The sequence below is a fragment of the Podarcis pityusensis genome, assembly GCF_964106645.2.
Source record: "Podarcis pityusensis genome assembly, chromosome: 5".
NCBI classification, from domain to species: domain Eukaryota; kingdom Metazoa; phylum Chordata; class Lepidosauria; order Squamata; family Lacertidae; genus Podarcis; species Podarcis pityusensis.
In genome coordinates, this window is record NC_138032.1 from 73,929,503 (window position 1) to 73,948,676 (window position 19,174).

A 19,174-nucleotide genomic window follows, 5' to 3' on the forward strand; every position below is an offset into this window, starting at 1 on the left:
ACCTCTGTCTGTTCAGCTATACTGGCTGCTAGATTTTCTATGTGGTGCTACCAACTTGGGACTTCCTTCCCAAGTTGGGGAATATGCTTGGCTCATGCTTTCAGTAGAGGACAGACCTTTTGCATTTTAAAAAACCATGTGTTTTGAAGCTGTCTCAGGGCCTGGTATCTCCATATCTTCATATTGTGTGAGAACCTGGCCATTGTTGCAGACAACCCTGAGCTAGATTGGGCTAGACTGACCAGTCACTGAGATAGACTGACCAGTGCTCTGTCCGACACTTTGTACAAGCCCATTAGTGGCTCGTGGTCCCTGGATCTGGTGAAGCTGCTTTGGGAGTTCACTCCTGGCTGGCTGCAGCCCCGCGCGACCAGGAAAATCCTCAGGCCATGTCAGCCCCAGAGCCAGCCAATCAGCTGGCTCTGGGGGTGTGGCCTGGGTCATTTAAGGCCGGCACGGCCCCGGGATCTCCCCTTTTCGTTCCAGCCACTTGCAGATGTGTTGGGGGGGAGGAGCGCCATCACCTCCCCCAAATCTTTAAGGGTAATCCAGTAAAGGATTCCGGGGGGCATTGCCTCATCTGAAACCTATGGAGGCCAGGGCCTAAAGCACGCCCCCGAGCGGTGACCCCTGGGGGAGTTCCTAGCGATGTGCATCCCAGGGCTCCCCCTGCTGGTGTTAACCCTTTCCAGTTTTCATGCTAACAAGCTGAAGCCGGATAGTCTGATAGGACCAGTGCCTAAAGCCTGTAACCAATAAAGTTGTGGCCAATTTTTGCCCATTAACCTTAATCACTGGTGTCCTGTGTCTTTATTTATTCCAATTGGGGGGAGGCGGGACTGGCCACGCAATTCATAGACCAATTCATAGAGGACCAGGTTATATTCTCCTCCTAGTGGGGCAGTATGTTGCCGAGCATCACAAGTTGGGAGAATGCTGTTGCATTCTCTTCAAGGCTTCTGCTTGAAGGCTTCCTGTAGGCATCCGGTTGGCCACTGTGAGAACAGGATGCTGGACTAGATAGGTTTTTTGCGCTTAATGCACATGGGTGCATGTGTAGTCTTGTGGAATGAGTCATTTGGATTGTGATAAATTCTCTAAGTTGCACCTAATTCGTCCTTCTTTGATTCTTGATTCTTGCCTGAATTCTACCACTGTGGCATGAGAGGCTGCCAGATCTTTTCGTGTTAAGGATTTGCTGATGTTGTTGTTTCCGGCTGTCACATCCTCTACAAGGCTGCCGAGCGATACGTAGACCTCCGTTTATTCTTGAACTGATCTTAGATACATTTTCTTTAGAGCAATGCTTCAACCAAACAAGACAGGCTCTCCTCACCACTGCCCCATTTCTACGGGAAAATGCTTTTAAAGGGGGATGATATGCGCCACCGTTCTTTGGTACCCAGAATCCATCTAATGTGACGTACATGACAAAAAGTGCCATGCACTCTATAAGGATCTTAACTGGGGTGGCGGAGCCCTGTACCACTCTCACAAACTAGCCATTGTCCTTTGTCAGCATCTACTGGGCCCCATCTCATCAAGCAACTTTAGCCAGCGTGGATCCATTCATCCCATTCTGCAGTGAATAATTCATATGTTGGATTTTACCTCGGCAAAATATGCTTGCTCTGAGCTGGGTTCATTCATGAAACAAAATGGTTATTCATTGCCTCAATGGGAACTATTAAATTGTGCCAGTTGGAACACTAGAATACGTCAAAGTCCCTCATTTGACATTTCTCTTAAACTCCTGAAAACGCTGGACATAACACAGAGACTTATGTCCTGATGAAGCTACCACCTAAAAAAGGGTTTCCCAAACTTGGGTCTCCAGCTGTTTTGGAACTACAGTTCCCATCATCCCTGACCACTGGTCCTGTTAGCTAGGAATGATGGGAGTTGTAGTCCAAAAACAGCTGGAGACCCAAGTTTGGGAAACTCTGGTGTAAACCAACTCTCACTGCCTCTGATAGTTATCAGACACACTGGAACATCAGCCCATTTCCAGATCAGCTGCATTTACTATGTCAATAGGAGCACAGTTTTAAATTCCCAGAAAGAGTTGAAATGTGGGAAGCAGGTGCGGTCCCTCTTCTGCCTCTGTGTGTTGGATGCACACTTGGGGAGTGAGGGCGTGGAGAGAGGGAGAGAGAGAGAGAGAGAGAGAGAGAGAGAGAGAGAGGAGGGTAATAGTTGCTAACCTTTCCCCCTAATTCTTTACTATTTTCAGTAACTTTGCAGGACTGAAAACAACCAGGACACGACCCAGCTAAAGTTAAGCACATGAAACTCAGCAGGACTTACTTCTGAGTAAACATCCAATGCACTAGGAGGCATGCTTCAGCCCACAGGGTAGCTTGATAGAGAATGAGACTCTTAATCTCAGGGTTGTGGGTTTGAGCCCCACGCCGGGCAAAATAGTAATAATAAATTTTATTTATATCCCGCCCTCCCCAGCTGAAGCCGGGCTCAGGGCGGCTAACAACAATAAAATAATACAACATTCTAAAATCATTTCATTATAAAATTAATTCAAATGAAATTGATGGCAACCATTGGGCTAGAGTTCTGTGAAGATTGCCAAAGGAGGGGGTCAGGCTGTGCCCTGGCCAAAGGCTTGGCGGAACAGCTCTGTCTTGCAGGCCCTGCGGAAAGATGTCAAGTCCCGCAGGGCCCTAGTCTCTTGTGACAGAGCGTTCCACCAGATCGGAGCCACAGCCAAAAAAGCCCTGGCTCTGGTTGAGGCCAGCCTAACCTTTCTGTGGCCTGGGACCTTCAAGATGTTTTTGTTTGAAGACCGTAAGTTCCTCTGTGGGACATACCAGGAGAGGCGGTCCCGTAGGTACGAGGGTCCTGCATTGCAGAGGGTTGGATTAGATGATCGTCGTGGTCCCTTCCAGCTCTACTGTTCCATGATTCTCCCGTCACCATAGATGAAACCCACATTTACTTAGGATTGGTTGAATCACACTCTCCAAAACGTCTTTATTTATAACAAGAACCCCTCAGTAGGTGGGAGATAACATGCTTTGCAGACAGAAGGTCTCAGGGTCAATAAAGGCAAGCACTGATAAGCCTCCAGGGAGCTGCCTACAAAGCAATGCAGACTGCACCCCTGAAAGTCTCATCTCTTGAAGAAGTGGGGCGAGCATAACGTTATGATAACCATTTCCATTGCCTACCGCGCTTTTCATTTCTCATTTACACGTGTGTTTTCGTAGCAGAAGAAAATAATCCGTAGGCGCCCATCGGCTGAAAGCTTCAAAAAGGTCCAGTTTCTAAGGAAACTAGATTTTTGTGTGTGTGACTTCGCTAAGACATGACTACAAAAGGCAGATCATCTTCCAGCAACAAACCTTTGAGTAACCTTTTAGTCGCAGCTCCAGAGCTGGGTAACCCAACACTGGCCAATCCAGGGGGGTTTATTTTTATTACTGACCCTCACACCCATTTGTAGTAATGTCACTCAGCCTCTCCATACGTGTGAGAAATCAGAGGAGCGAATTCAGTGTGGAGCTAACACAAATGTTCAGTCAGAGCAAGCCTTTCTTCTTGCCCACAGAACAAACTCACCTCTCCTCTCTCCCTACATGCTGCTCAGGGGGTCCCCAACCCCCCCAGAGCCACTATGGGGGGGGGAAGCAAAGATGCATGGTGGGTGGGGGAGAGGAGAGGGAAGTCCTGTTGCACTTAGTTGAATCCAGTCCTGAGTATTTTAAGGCCATGGAACCAGATCCATGTGTGTTTGTGCCTTAATAAATAAGAGAACTAGAGCATCTAAGAAGGAGAGGCCTGGTCAGATTTGGTCATGATAGTCTATTACTGCTCTACTAGAAGTGACAAGCACCCAAATAACTCTTAATAAATAAGTACAGCTCTTCATTATAGAGAATCTGCTTAGACATTTATTATTTGTGCAATTTTGCGTTAATGGCACGGCAACAAGATTTATATCTGATGTATTGATTTCAATTGATTGCTAATTTTCCCCTTAACAATCCATTGGCATTCAGTTATCACACATTAACTATCTTATTAAAACCAAATTAAATGCTATTCTGGTTTTAATTGTATTAAAATAAATGTTGGCAATGCTAATGAAATGCAAATAACACTTTCAATTATGAAGTTGCTTCAGTGAGTTTTGTTGTTGAATGTGGGTGCTGGAAGCCACATGGGCTGACCAGCAAGTCAGACACTTGTGCCAAAAGTTTTCGGCGTGAGGATCAGATCAGTGACTGTTACATGGACACATCTTCAAAAAGTATTTTATTTAATAAAACGTGTATCGCATTTAATTGTCGAAACCTCTAAGTGGTTTACACAAAACATAAAATATACCGTACTTTTCCGTGTACAAGACGAGGTTTTTTTTACTATAAAATAATGTTTAAAATCGGGGGTCGTCTTATACACGGATAGTGCATTTGGGGGACTGGCGATTGATTGCAGCCGTGAGCAGGAGCTTTGGTGGGTGATTGGTGGCTGTGGCAAGGACTGCTTTGGATTGGCTGCTGCTGCGGCAATTGGGCGTGTGATTGCCGGCTGCTGGGGGCGAGTGGGCAGACGCTTTGTGACTTTGGTGATGCTTACGATTAGCAGCGTTTGTAAGGCAAGTGAGTGATTTTTGGCATTCCCCTACAAAAAAAGCTCAAGAACTCTGAGCCATCTCCCCCCATTTTCTTCAGTTGGAGTCTACAAAAGAAGGGGTTGTCTTATACACGGGGGCGTGCTATACACAGAAAAATATGGTACCTTGAACTGATCAACAAAAGTCTGAAGTGAACAAGTTGACCTAAAAACTCTTCCCAATAAAACCAGAAAATTACCTATTAAGATGCGTGTCAGGTTTACATATCTCAGTAGGCATGTCTAAAAGTGTCTACCTAATATCAATGGGGATGGAGCGTCAGAGTGGACGTGATGCCACACAGAAATATTGGTTCTTTCCAAGTGAGGGATGGACACAGCATGGTGCTTGTAAAAACTACCCATTCTGCAGACTAAAGTGGTTTGGGAGATATTCTAAATGTACATGTTTACATACCCCAGAATCATTAGCTAGAAGGAGAAAGATGCCATGAAGTTCCTGTAGCAGGCGCCTTCCCCTGAGGTGGGATCCTCCATGCACACTCAGTCCACCTATTGACATACCTATTGAGCAACCACAATAAAAAATGTCACTAGAATAGTACAGGTACGAGCATCTTGCTTCTCAGCAAGAGTGCTGGCATAATCCAGGGAAAATACCGAGAAAATTCTTTGTCTGGTTCCCAAAGCTTTCTTTAAAAATAAACTTTAACGAGAGAGAAAAAGCTTTCTTTGTTCAGACTTCTTCGTTAATCATTTGCACGGTTCTTTGACCCGAGGACTTCCAGGCTTTCTAAAGTGCTGCACATTGCCAATTTGTTAATTGCCCTGTATAACAAAGAAGCAATAAAGAAAGCACTAAATATCAATGCATGAAGGGCTCAATTAATTTGATGTGAATTGTGATGTAGCGACTTGCTATAGCATATCAATATTCGAGTTTAGACATCCTGATGTGGCTGGATTCAGCTGTAATGTGGCACGCTCTATTTCAGCTCGTGAAAGCAGAAGGGTTTTAGGGCTTGAAATAGTGGGGATGGGGTGGGGAGCAGGATAGAAGGAGAGGGGAGGCAAACAAACAAGGTTCAGAAAGCTGGAAGTCAAGCAATAAAACCGCACTAATCATTGCGAGCAACAGAGGCCTTAAATTGGTAACCCCAAAGTGTGTTGGGCACACACTAATGTGTCAAGCAACTGCTGCACATGTGCTGGTAGAAATACATTAAGGCTGCAATCCTATGCACATTTACCTGGGAGTAAATCCCATTAAACTCAGTAGGGTTGACTTCTCATTTAGATATGTACTGGATTTCAGCAGTGTGATGTGGGGGCCCTACAGGGGCAGTTAACCTGGGTGCATAATTGTTAGGGGCGCAAAATTTCAATACCCGGTGCTGCCTCAATACAGCAGTGTGCTTCTGTCTCTGGGCTCTGTTGAAAATGGCTTCTCTATACGAACCATGAAATGACCTCTCCAGACAACCAGGGGGCAGGGGACACACACAGGCTGGCATTTTGAAGCCAACAATGTCATGTGGACACTGAAAACTTTGCATATGTGTGAAGCATCCAACCCTCCCCCATAAACACCTGTTGGGAAACCTATGACCCCACTGTGGAAGGATGTGTGGATCCAGAATTGGCCTCCACAGTCACTTACGGACTCACTGTTAAGACTATGTTCATGAAAGACAGTCTTACTCGGCTATGAGTGATCAGAAAAGAAGAAGCTGTTTAGCTGCACAGAGCCTCCTAAGGGGAAACCTTGTGGGAGGAGGCTGGCAGCAGGCTGGCAAATTACCGTATTTTTCGCTCCATAGGGCACACTGGACCATAGGGCGCTCCTAGTTTTTAGGGGGGGAAATAAAGGGGGAAAATATTTTTTCCCCCGGTCGCAGGGCTGGGGCGGGGGAAGCCCGAGCTTCCCCCGACCCCAGCCCCCAGAACAGGTCCAGGAGCGGCGGCAAGATTGCTCGCAACCTCGCCGCCGCTCCCAGAGCTTGCGGGGCTGGGGACAGGGGAAGCTCTTCCCCCGACCCCAGCCCCCAGAACAGGCTACTATCCGCAAGCCTTCGGAGCCTGAAGCCTGCGGATACTGCCTGAAGCCCAGGGAGCACAGCAGGAGTTGGTGCTGCGCTCCCCGGGCTGCAGGCTGCAGGCTGCTATCCACAAGCCTTCGGAGCCCGGCGGGAACTCACCGACCCCTCTCGCTTTCCAGGCTTCAGCGAAAGCCTGCATTCGCTCCATAGGACGCACACACATTTCCCCTTCATTTTTGGAGGGGAAAAAGTGTGTCCTATAGAGCGAAAAATACGGTATGTGTCAAGGGGTGTGAACCGTGCAAGGCCACGTCAGCATGGTTGCGGCAGTTGTTGGTTGGTGCCTGGCGAATGTGCCTCATCAATGTGCCTCATCGTGGTTAGTAGGTAATGGCAGAATTTTGAAGGGTGCTATGGGAGTGGCTGTTGGTGCTCCTATGTCCTGACAGCTGTTACTGTCTGCATTTGGCTATAACTCTATTACACTGGTGTAAACCCTGGTGCAGCAGAAGCCCAGAATAGCAGCAAATTAAATCCGCTCATACGTCAGCGACTGATAAGACTTGTCAACCAGTTCTTCCAAAGTCTTCCTAATTTATAAAGCTCCAAAATACAGGCCAAAAGAGAGCAGGTCTGGGAAGAACAAGCCATACAATGGGCACCACCAGTGAAAAGGCCCTGCTCTGTGTAGCTCCTGCCCTGTCATTTGATAGGGTGGCCACTTGCCCTCCATCTTGACATGGAATGCTCTGCAGACATGGAATAACCACTGCAGTTAATAAGCTGTAAATTGTTTTGCTTTGCAAAATTATGCCCAAAATATAGATTAATACTATTTGGTATATTTAACAGTAACAAACTAGTTAGTATGGCGTTTTAAATCCTAGTATGTAATATTCATGCTGTGGATATTTGCTGTTTAGAATTCAGTACCATAAATGAACTTTGAACTCTATAGCTAGACTCCATGAACAGGAGGGAACTTCTCCTCCACTTGTGTTGCGGCCATTAAATCCAAGAAGAAGCTTTGCATTTGGCAAAACAGGGATGGGGTGATATTTTATCAATATGTTAGTTGCATAGTAGATGTGGTAGAAGACTTGTGTTAAATGCCACAGGACTGTTGTTTTGAGAGGGACTTCAGCTCTCATCTCACCAGTGGACCAGACTGCCTCCCTGATGTGTCTCTTACAGGCCCATCCAGTCCTGCATGGATGTTCCATCGTGGTGATCTGTACTTGCTCTTTCACTGGGGAAATGCATGGCACACTTCTTCATTTGCTGCTAAAGCCTATAGCAAAAAACATATCGAGAAAAAACACTGGGAAACACTTGACCATTCAAGATTCACACTTGATTTACGACTGGGATGGGAATCTTAAATGCCTAGTTCCTGCTCCAGCTAAGGCAATCTTGCTCGATCAGGAACATACACGGGCACAAATCAGATATACACGAAAGTGTGGATGCTGCCTTTCCGCACTGCATTGTTTAAAACTTGCATTTCCATCAATATTTTGACACAACTAGTCATGCACAAATACCTTTGGAAAGCAAGAGATGTAATTTTTAGGGGATGGGGAGGAATTCAATTCCGTTCTCATTTAAAGGCAAATACTGTATTTTTTGCACCATAACACTCACTTTTTTCCTCCTAGAAAGTAAGGGGAAATGTCTGTGCGTGTTATGGAGCGAATGCCTGCGGGTGACGGGGGGGATCTGCTGCAGTCGTGAGCAGAGGATCCATGGTTCCCCTTCCTTCCCTCCTCCGTGGTTACAAAGCATGGATCCACATGGATCCTCAGGATTTTTGCATTGGGCTACTCCAAACTCACTGTCAGATCACATGTCTGTGGCCACAGCATGAACCACAAAAATCATATATCCACTATTTCGTTTAGAATATTTTTTTTCTTGTTTTCCTCCTCTAAAAACTATGTGCGTGTTATGGTTGGGTGCATGTTATAGAGCGAAAAATACGGTATATCATGTTAGGAGAAATTGCTTGCAGTGTGTGTGTGTGTGTGTGTGTGTGTGTGAGAGAGAGAGAGAGAGAGAGAGAGAGAACTGTGTACAGAAGTGCGTTTATTAAATGAAATTTGCACTAAGATGCTGAAGGATTTTCATGAGGTTTTTTTTTTAGTCACAAATTGCTGCAGAAATTTGAAGAACCGAATCCAAAACTGGAAAAATGAGGAACTGAGAGAACCTAAATTGAGAGATCCTTCTATCTCTAGTCATTTCTCATTTCAGTCTTGATCAGAAGGCAAGCTGCATTGGCAAATTCAGGAGGAGAAGGTGGACAAACAGATTCACCGAAGGATGGCATATTTATAAGAGAAAGATTAGAAGCAATTATCCACTATATTTATATCATGAAACAGCTGCCCCCCACCCCATTTTCTTTCTGATGTAGGAATTTATCGTTCAGGCGATCCAGATTCTTAGTCCATGCTAGCCCAGTAGCAAAGCACAAGTTATGAAACATGTTGCAGCCACTTAACATACATCTGGTATGGGTCCTGCTCCTCAGGGATTTGAAAATGCAAGCCATCTAATTAGTCTGGCATTCATAAGAGTCTTCTGGCAGTTCTGAATTGACTGCAGATTCTCCATGTACCATTTTAATAGTTCTCTCCCATGCTGTTGGTACATAAGCAAGGTCGCTGTTGTCATGGGGAATCAAGGCTGAAGTACTTCAAGAAGCTTTGAGCTGCTGTTCTTTGCTATTTAAAGATTCCCCCAGCCAAGTGAGAAGTATACACCACACACAGCAAAGTTCTCCGGACACTGCTATATTGGCTGTAGTGGGGAGTGTCAACATCATTTCCTTCAATGCGTGGTTAAAGGAAAAGCTATATAAACAGGGAAAGTGAGGGACATTTTAGTCACTGGCAGAATTATGCATTGAACTTTATTGTTTGTTTGTTTGTTTGTTTGTTAAATTTGGATATCACCCTTCTTCTGAAGATCTCAGGGCAGTTCACAGCATCAAAATACAAAGTACACAATAAAAACAAGAACGAAACAAACCCATAACCTCTCCTTCCACAAATGCATTTTCAAAGGACAACGAATGATAAAGGCCTGGTGGAAGAGGAATGTATTTGCCTCACACCTAAAGATATGCAACAAAGGTACCAGGCGAGCCTCCCTGGGGAGAGCATTCCACAAATGGGGAGCCACCACAGAAAAGGCCCGTTCTCGTGTTGCCAGCTTCCAGACCTCTCCTGGAGGAAGTACATGAAGAAGGGCCTCAGATTTTGATCACAGGGTCTGAGTCAGTTCATATGGGGAGACGCAGTCCTTGAGGTATTGTGGTCTTGAGCCGTTTAAGGTTTTATAGGTAAAACCAGCACTTTGAATTGGGCCCAAAAACGAATGGGCAGCCAGTACAGTCATGCCAGGATTGGTATTATATGCTCAAACCATCTTGAAACTGGTGAGTGACGTGGCCGTCAAACTCTGCAGCAGCTGAAGTTTCTGAACCGTCTTCAGAGGCAGCCCCACGTATAACGTGTTGCAGTAATCCACCTTTCCTTCCTTGTAAGTCAACTATTTAAACACACATATGTTTTTCGTTGCTGTGACTTGTTTTGCAATGATTGCTGCTTCCTCTATTGTTCAGCCAAGCTGACACCAATTTACTAAAAAGGTTTATAGGTAGGATCTTATTGGATGTTGCAATGGAGTTGAGGAGCATTTTAGAGAGTGTGAATGGTTCTGTGGATGGAACGTTGGCTGAGGAATGTCAACACTCAGTTTTAAGAGCTGGGTTATGTGATTTAGTGATCGGCTGTAGTGGAGGGTGGTGTGTTAGGGCAAATGGGACACTTTCCCCCCAACTTCAGTCTGCCAGCCCCCGCTTACCTGCCTTCTTAGTCACTCAGGTAGCCCTGAGTATCAGCTTCCTCCTCTTCCTTAGTCTCAGTGTTGCCCATGAAGAACTCAACAGAGAAGAGAACGGGAAACAAAATTAGAATTAGTTGGCTCTGTTTGCCATAGGCTCTGCCTCTGCATAAACTCTGGGCTTCCTGCTTTCCACCTTACCAACCCAAATGGGTATCAGCTGCTGCTGATCAACCACCTCATCTGCCACTTAAAGGTAAAGGTAAAGGGACCCCGACCATTATGTCCAGTCGTGGCTGACTCTGGGGTTGCAGCGCTCATCTCGCTTTATTGGCCGAGGGAGCCGGTGTACAGCTTCCGGGTCATGTGGCCAGCATGACTAAGCCGCTTCTGGCGAACCAGAGCAGCGCACGGAAACGCCGTTTACCTTCCCACCGGAGTGGTACCTATTTATCTACTTGCACTTTGACATGCTTTCGAACTGCTAGGTTGGCAGGAGCTGGGACCAAGCAACGGGAGCTCACCCCATCGCGGGGATTCAAACCGCCGACCTCCTGATTGGCAAGCCCTAGGCTCTGTGGTTTAACCCACAGCACCACACGTGTCCCTAAACCCGCCTTGGTGATATGTGAAATCAAAAGCTCGGCTTATGGCAAACGAGTCAGATGGTTCATTTGCCATGACCAGGGAACAGATGTCTTGGGTGCTCTTGATTTTCTTGGGATTTATATTTTCATCGCAAGCCACCTTGCGTTTCATTTTATCAGAGACAAGTGGAATCTAAATATCCAAATAAATCAATGCAGTCAGAAAGAAAACGTACTAGCAGCGGCAGCAGTGCCCGTCCCACAGGGCTGTAGTGGAATGAGCAAGATAAGAGATTGTCAAGTACAAGAACATCAATGTAGAAGGGACTGAAATATGCCTCCACAGTAGATTAATTGTGTTGCCGTCTTGCTTGCAAAAATAGCCTTTAAGGAAGGATTTCAAAAGGTCAAGCACTTGTGGATTCTATACTCAATGGCTGGATCTAGACACATCAAAGAAGCGTTTCAGTTTAAAGCATTGTAAATTTGAACAGGGAAAACAGGTAGAGAAAAACAGGACTCCACATCGCCATCTGGGGGCACAATGTTATATCGCATATACAACACATATAAATCCCTTTTTCTTTACCAGTCTAGCCGAGTCCATATTTTACTCTTAAGATACATCTCAAGATATGGAGTTCATGTACATGTCAAACCTCACTCTTTAAACCACCACTCCAGGCCTTCCTTTCTGTCATCAGCGTCGATCTCCAGGCAACTGGGCTAATTTTGTAAATGTGATTCTTAACTGGCAAGTTCGAGGGATTCAGGTTCTGTTTGTTTCCTCTAATGCTGAAGAATGTGGCTTTGCTTTCATAAATCTGGCAGCCCTTTGTTCCAGCAACGTTTTGACATGACATACAGCATTTAAACTAAGCAAAGTCAGTATGACAGTTCAAATCATGTCTGTAGATAAGCCATGTGGTGGTTAGAACCTCAGGCTAGGAGCAAAAACTCCTTAGTCCAAACCTAGCCATGATGCTCACTTCGTAGCTGTGTCTCAGTCAATATCCTTCATCCTAACCTACCTCAAAGGGTTGTTTTGAAGGTAAAATGGCAGGAAGGAAGAGAACCAGGTATGGTGTATGGAGCTCTTTGGAGGAAAGATGGAATATAATGGTAATACATTAAAAAACGATATCGTCTCCCATATTGCAGATGGAAGAACAAGGAGGCAAGGGGGCAGAATCTAAACTTTGGTATAGCAGTATTTGAAAGCATTCATATCTGCAAACAAAATCATATTATAAAATCACTCACAAAGCTGGATCTCTCCCCCACCACCACCATCACATTTGCAAAATTAAAATAATTGCCCTGATTGAAAATAAACTGAATTAATATGAAACTGATTTTTTGCTGAGGATGTGGAGCATATTTTAAAGGTGATCTCAATAAAATCACGCCGTTAACAGTCACAAGAAAAGCCCCCAGAGAATGTACCAAAAGGAAGCAGAAGGCTGATCTAAATTTTGTAACAGTTCATTATGTTTTATCATCCCCTAGTGGGGGAAGGAGAGAAAGAGCTAAACAAATACGCTGCTGCTGCCTTGTATTACAATTAATTTTGTATTAGTATGGCGGGGTGGGGGAATCCCAGAATTTCCAGTAACATAATCTTTACAACTGTTCATAATGTGTTGGATTATTGATTGTTAGCAAGGGTCGCTTGATATCGGTTCTGTTCAAGTTAGTTGCTTTGCATCTGATTGTGAGTGGAAATGATCAGAGAAAGGTATACCTCCCATTTCATATCAGTGAAGCTGATATGGATTTGGTATGGTCTTTCAGAGACCCGTTATGTGCTTTTAATCACAACTTGGTTCACCAGTCCTGATTACTCTTACAAATAGGCATTAAGCAGAGGCTGAACATAGGGATAAAACAGATGCAAAACTGATCTAAAAACTGGAGAGCTTTACCTTTCTAACATAAATTCAAATGCATTAAATTTATTTTAATTACTCTTTAAATTTGTACTACTTTTGAGAGCAGTGGTTTTCAAGCTGTGCTGTGCTTGTGAATTGTGGGGCTCCTCAGTGAGGAAACGGAAAGATGGCTAGACTTTATCAGTTACTGATCTTCCCTTACAATGCACATTCAGAGAGTCAGGCACATTCTCAGGTCATACAGGTGATAGTGAAGCCCAAAGGATTAAGGATGGATAAATCTGTCCATTTCACTTTCTACTTTTTCCAATCTTAAATTCATCTCCACATCAGTTGGCCGCTTCTTCTTCTTCTTCTTCTTCTTCTTCTTCTTCTTCTTCTTCTTCCTCATGAGAATCTGACAGCATTTTAGGCAATGTTTTTCCTAACATTCGCGTTTTCGAATGCCATTTTTACTAATATGTATTTTTGCAAGCAATTTCCCCTAATATAATGCATTTTGTAGGTTACTTGTACTAATATATGCATTTCTATGCGCACATTCCCCTAATATATGCAGTTTTGCACATATTACCTGGTTGCTGTCAGGGCGAGTGCCACGAGCAGGTCAGCAATAACTCACACAGTGCCAGGGAAGCTAACTCTCTTTATTGAAAGAATTAGGCTAAATGAGGTTAATATATCCACATTTATTTATTTCAGAAAATATACAGGGGCTTAGTTCAATTTCAAAACAACCTAATCTCATGAGGTCAAAGTTCAAAAAGTAGGGCATGGTTGCATGTAACGTGATGCTGGCACAGATGATTTGAGGTCGCTTGAAGAATCTAGAACGCCGCACTGATAAAAAATACAAGCATCTGAATTAGCCTTTCTCTCCCTCTTCCCCATTTATTGATGTTATATACAAAAGCTTTGTTTCTTCTTTCTTCCTGGCTCCACCAATATTAGAGATAAAACAGGAAAACACAAAGTTCTAAGTGGTGATTAGTATGAAGTTCAATGTGGGTGAATTTAGTCACATAGGGTGATATCCAGTGCACTCGTCCTATTAGCGCCAAGAGCTACACGTGCAGTAGAAAACTCCCCCTGTGCGTTCTCCTTTATATTGAAGACAACATATGGTACCAGAAGTGAAATATATTGCAGAAAGGTACTATGAAATATTGGACACGGGTGGCGCTGTGGGTTAAACCACAGAGCCTAGGACTTGCCGATCAGAAGGTCGGCAGTTCGAATCCCCGCAACGGGGTGAGCTCCCGTTGTTCGGTCCCTGCTCTTGCCAACCTGGCAGTTCGAAAGCACACCAAAAGTACAAGTAGATAAATAGGTACCACTCCGGCGGGAAGGTAAATGGGGTTTCTGTGTGCTGCTCTGGTTCACCAGAAACGACTTAGTCATGCTGGCTGTATGCCAGCTCCCTTGGCCAATAACCCCAGAGTCGGCCACAACTGGACCTAATGGTCAGGGCTCCCTTTACTTTTAACTTACTATGAAATATTTGATGGTTCCCCATCCTTTATCTTTCACACATGAGGCAGCTGAGGAATGGAAGAGGGGGGAGTTTAAAACAGCCCATTTCTTTTTCCTTTCAGTGTCTATCGCTTCTCACTGTACTGAAAAAAGGTAGATGTTTGAGCAAAGCAAGGGTGGAGAGACACTGAGATGATTTATTGTTTGTTTAAAACTACGGCAGACATTTGTGTAAAGCAGGGATGGAGGGGTTGTTTTTAAAAAGCAAACCAGTTTTAACAAGGACAAATAGCAGAGATGAGTACAACACAGAAGCTGACACTGTACAGCTACCACAACAAAGCCTTTCCCGATTCCTGCTGTACTGAAGGTGTGTTCCTGCACCCTGCTCATTCTATTCACATTTCTGCCACTTTTCTCCTCTCATCCCTGCTTTATTCTAAGTTCTACTGTTGTTTAAAACTACTTTTTCCCTCTCAGTGTCCTTCCTCAACCACTTAAACTTCTACCATTGTTTAAAATAGCCACTTTCCCCCCTTTAAGTGCCTCTTCCTTTTCACTATACTCAAACGTCTCCCTCTTCCATTCCTTAGCTGCCTTGTGTGAAAGAGATAGAAGGATGCAGAGCCCTCAGATATTCCATTGCATGGAGGTACTCTACTTCTGCTATTGTTTAAAGCCACATTTTTCCTCATTGTTCCCTCCATCCCTGCTTACTTACACTTCCCCCATTGTATTAAACCTTCACTTTCCACCTGTCGGTGCACCTTCCTTCTCCTCCCAGGGCCACTGGTGTTGTGCAACCTGCCTTCACTCACTCCTCTATTCCACCCTTGTTTCATTCAAATCCAGGATTGGGATGAGGCAGTACAAATCCTCCAAAGAGGTCCATGCGATGGCAGCCTTACATTTTTATGTCTATAGGAAGATAGTCTGGGAGTGTAGGGGACTGGGAGTGTAGGGGACAGAGGACATTGATCAGCAATGAAATGTGAACATAGTGTTCATATCATAACAGCTTGTAAAATAAGAGCCTGGTTGTCTTTATACAAGGTAATTTCAGAGTCTTTATTTTTAAAGCTGCTGCCACCACATATGTACGGTCTAAAATAAATACTAATCCAGGCACTCGAGACAGGAAGTTCAGAAATAATCAGCGTTAGACTGATGCAAGAACAAATGGCAGTCAATATTTGGTGATGCAAAGGCAGAAATGAGAAGGGCTCTGGCTTGAGTAGACTCAAGGAGTTCTCTGCTATGAAGTGGGTGATTATAGCAGCCAAATTGGCAATTTGTTTGTTAGAAGATAGTAAGGGCTCTTATTGTGACTCATTTCCTTTACTTGAAATATCTGGGTTTAGTTGCTGACATAACATTGTACGTTAACGTTCCAATTTGCTGCGTGCGAGATGAACTTCCACAAATCATTCTGAATGTCATCGTGAAGGCATTTGTAATTGCTACTTTTCAATCTAAGCCACAATCCTGTGGAATGTGCGCACTCTCTCTCTCTCTCTCTCTCTCTCACACACACACACACACACACCTTTAGTTATTGGCAGATTTCATTGTGCCCCTAAATAAACCCTTACTCCTGATTGGACAAATGGGCAGGAGCAAGAAGGATGCTTAAGCGGATGTCATAGCTGTCAACTTTCCCCTTTTCTTGTGAGGAATCCTATTCGGAATAAGGGAATTTCCCTTAAAAAAAGGAAAACGTTGACAGCTATGGCAGATGTGTTGCAGACTCACCAGTGCTGGCTGCTTCCCTTTTATGGCAAGACAAGCCATTCAAAGCTTGGTCCTGCTGGATTTTACAGTAACTTACTGAAGAAAGTGCTCCCCCAAGTTCCATTTTGAAGGCCGTAGTGCAAATTTTCACACATAGCAGTTGCAGAGTGACTCTATGGGCCAGTGGGCTGGCTGTGCCCAGGGGTGTATATGTGGAATTAATATTTTTGGCACATCAATCTGCAATGGCTTACATTGAATTGTATTTGCCATTACTGCCCATTTACTCAGTTTGGAGAGGTCCTTTTGGAGCTCTCCACGGTCTCTCTTTGTTTTAACCCTGAAGAATTTAGGACCGTCAGCAAACTTGGCCACCTCACTGCTCACCCTCAACTCTGGATCATTTGTGAAAAGGTTTTTTAAAACCCACAGGCTAATCGTTGCGACGACTTCACATTCTATATCTCTCTGTCTGGAGCACCATCCATTTATTCATACTCTCCGCTTCCAGCTACTTAACCAATTCCTGACCCATAAGAGGATTCTGCTCTTATTCCATGACTGCAAAGTTTACTATGAAGTGTTTGGTGAGGTACCTCGTTGAAAGCTTTTTGAAAGCCCAAGTGCACGATGTCAACTGGATCACTTCTATCTTTGTGCTTGTGGACACCCTCAAAGAACTCCAATAGGTTCGTGAGACGGGACTTGCCCTTGTAGAAGCCATCCTGGCTCAACTTCAGCATGCTGGCTCTATTTGTTCTTCTCTGTGTTTCCCAAACTTGGGTCTCCAGCGGTTTTTGGACTACAACTCCCATCATCCCTAGCTAGCAGGATCAGTGGCCAAGAATGATGGGAATTGTAGTTCAAAAACAGCTGGAGACCCAAGTTTGGGAAACTCTGTTCTATATGCTTATTTCATCTTTAACAATACTTTCCACCAGTTTTGCAAGTACAGACATTAAGCTAATGGGCCTTTGATTTCCAGAATCCCTCTTTAAAAATTGGTGTTACATTGGCTACTTTCCAGTCCTGAGGTATGGAGAAATATCCTGATATAATTTTTGAAATAAATGCAGGGCCACCATTAGGTTGGGCTTCTTTGGAGCTTGCGTGTGATGTCCAGGTAGGCTCAGTGGCCACACCTGGATGCAGTTACTTGTGATACCTTTCACCCAAAGTTTCTTCTTTTCCATGCCTCAGCCCCTCTGTCCATGTGGGGCAGATTGTTTGTGCGTAGAGGCTAGGAAGCTGGCAAGGAAGGGGACTGAGTGAAAGGGAAGCTTATTCATCTCCTCACCTCTCTTGCTTGCTTAGCAGTAGCCATTGGCACCACTTCCTTTTGGGTACACCCGGGGATCATGTCTATACCACACAGGACACTTGCATTAGGCTGCATCTATACAGCTATAAGGGACGTGGGTGGCGCTGTGGGTTAAACCACAGAGCCTAGGACTTGCCAATCAGAAGGTTGGCGGTTCGAATCCCCGCAACGGGGTGAGCTCCCGTTGCTCGGTCCCTGCTTCTGCCAACCTTGCAGTTTGAAAGCATGTCAAAGTGCAAGTAGATAAATAGGTACCGCTCTGGCGGGAAGGTAAACGGCGTTTCCGTGCGCTGCTCTGGTTCGCCAGAAGCAGCTTAGTCATGCTGGCCACATGACCCGGAAGCTGTACACCAGCTCCCTCGGCCAATAAAGCGAGATGAGCGCCGCAACCCCAGAGTCGGTCACGACTGGACCTAATGGTCAGGGGTCCCTTTACCTTTACCTTTATACAGCTATAAAAAAAACGCTGGGGGGGGTGTAAGGTTTTAAAGCTCAAAATGGGAAATCTCATAGAGTTCAGATATCAGCTCTACAGCGACATCTGGTGTCACAGTGTAAAACACATTCATAACTTCATCTTTTTTAAACTAATGTAGCTGAGTCCCTAGATGAAGTTGTAATTCTACTTGTGCAGCTGGCTAGGTTACAAGAGGCAGCTGAAGCAGGAGCCCACCATCTCTGAGCAGCAAGAGGGGCAAGTGGGGTGACAACCACCCAGAGTGATTCATCCCTGCCTCTCTCATTGCACTGGGACTGCAGTAAATGTAACTGCCATTCAAATAGCACACAGGAGCCATGCTGCTTAAAAAGGACTAGACTACAATCAACCATTACATAGTCCACCAATACAATGATTCAGAAATATAGTCTTTATTAGATTTCTCTTTTTTTAACAGTAGACTAAAATGTCTTTTGTTTCCGGAGTTACAGTGCATTCCAACTGCTTTGTAACTGATTGATTCAGCATATGATGACTTGGCCAATTCAGGATCAGGGGGAAATGAAAACATGCAGCCTACAGTGCTTTTCTTTTTTTTAAATTTTATTTTCTTTAATGAAAAACAACTTAAAATGAGATGGGAACGAATCCTATCCATAATGCCAACCCTCTTTTTCTGCTTCTCCTTGGTGACTAACGGCCATTAAGTAAAGTGTAGCTGAAGTAGTTAAGAAAGAGAAAGCTGCTACATTCTCAGCTCAGGAAAGAGACAGGCCACCGTCCCGAGGGCAGAACAACACTTTGTCAAAAGCACAGCTCAGCAGCCCCTTTTCAAGCTCCCAATTACTATTTGAAACATCTGCTTCAACTCGTCCTGTGTTCTGATGTCATTACGATGTATATTTTCCTCCCTTGCCAACCAGTGATGCAAAGCAGGGGCACAGAAACAAGAGATTGTAAGGATGTCAGGACCAAGTTGATCTAGAAGTCACAACTGGGGAAGGGGGAACTACTTCTACAGCACCCCTGTGTCACACCCTTAGGGCCCCTCCAGACATCCTTTTTCATGTGCATTCATGATTATTTGTGCTCATGGTGGTTATCAGGGAGGTTTCCCCTCTGAGAACACCCTGCTTTGTTTCCAATAATCACATGTCTCCTCGCTTCCTGCTGCAGTCCTGTAACTTTACATGCCGCAAATGTTTCAGGGCAGGGGGTTGTCCCACTTCTGTTGCACTATAACACCCCTC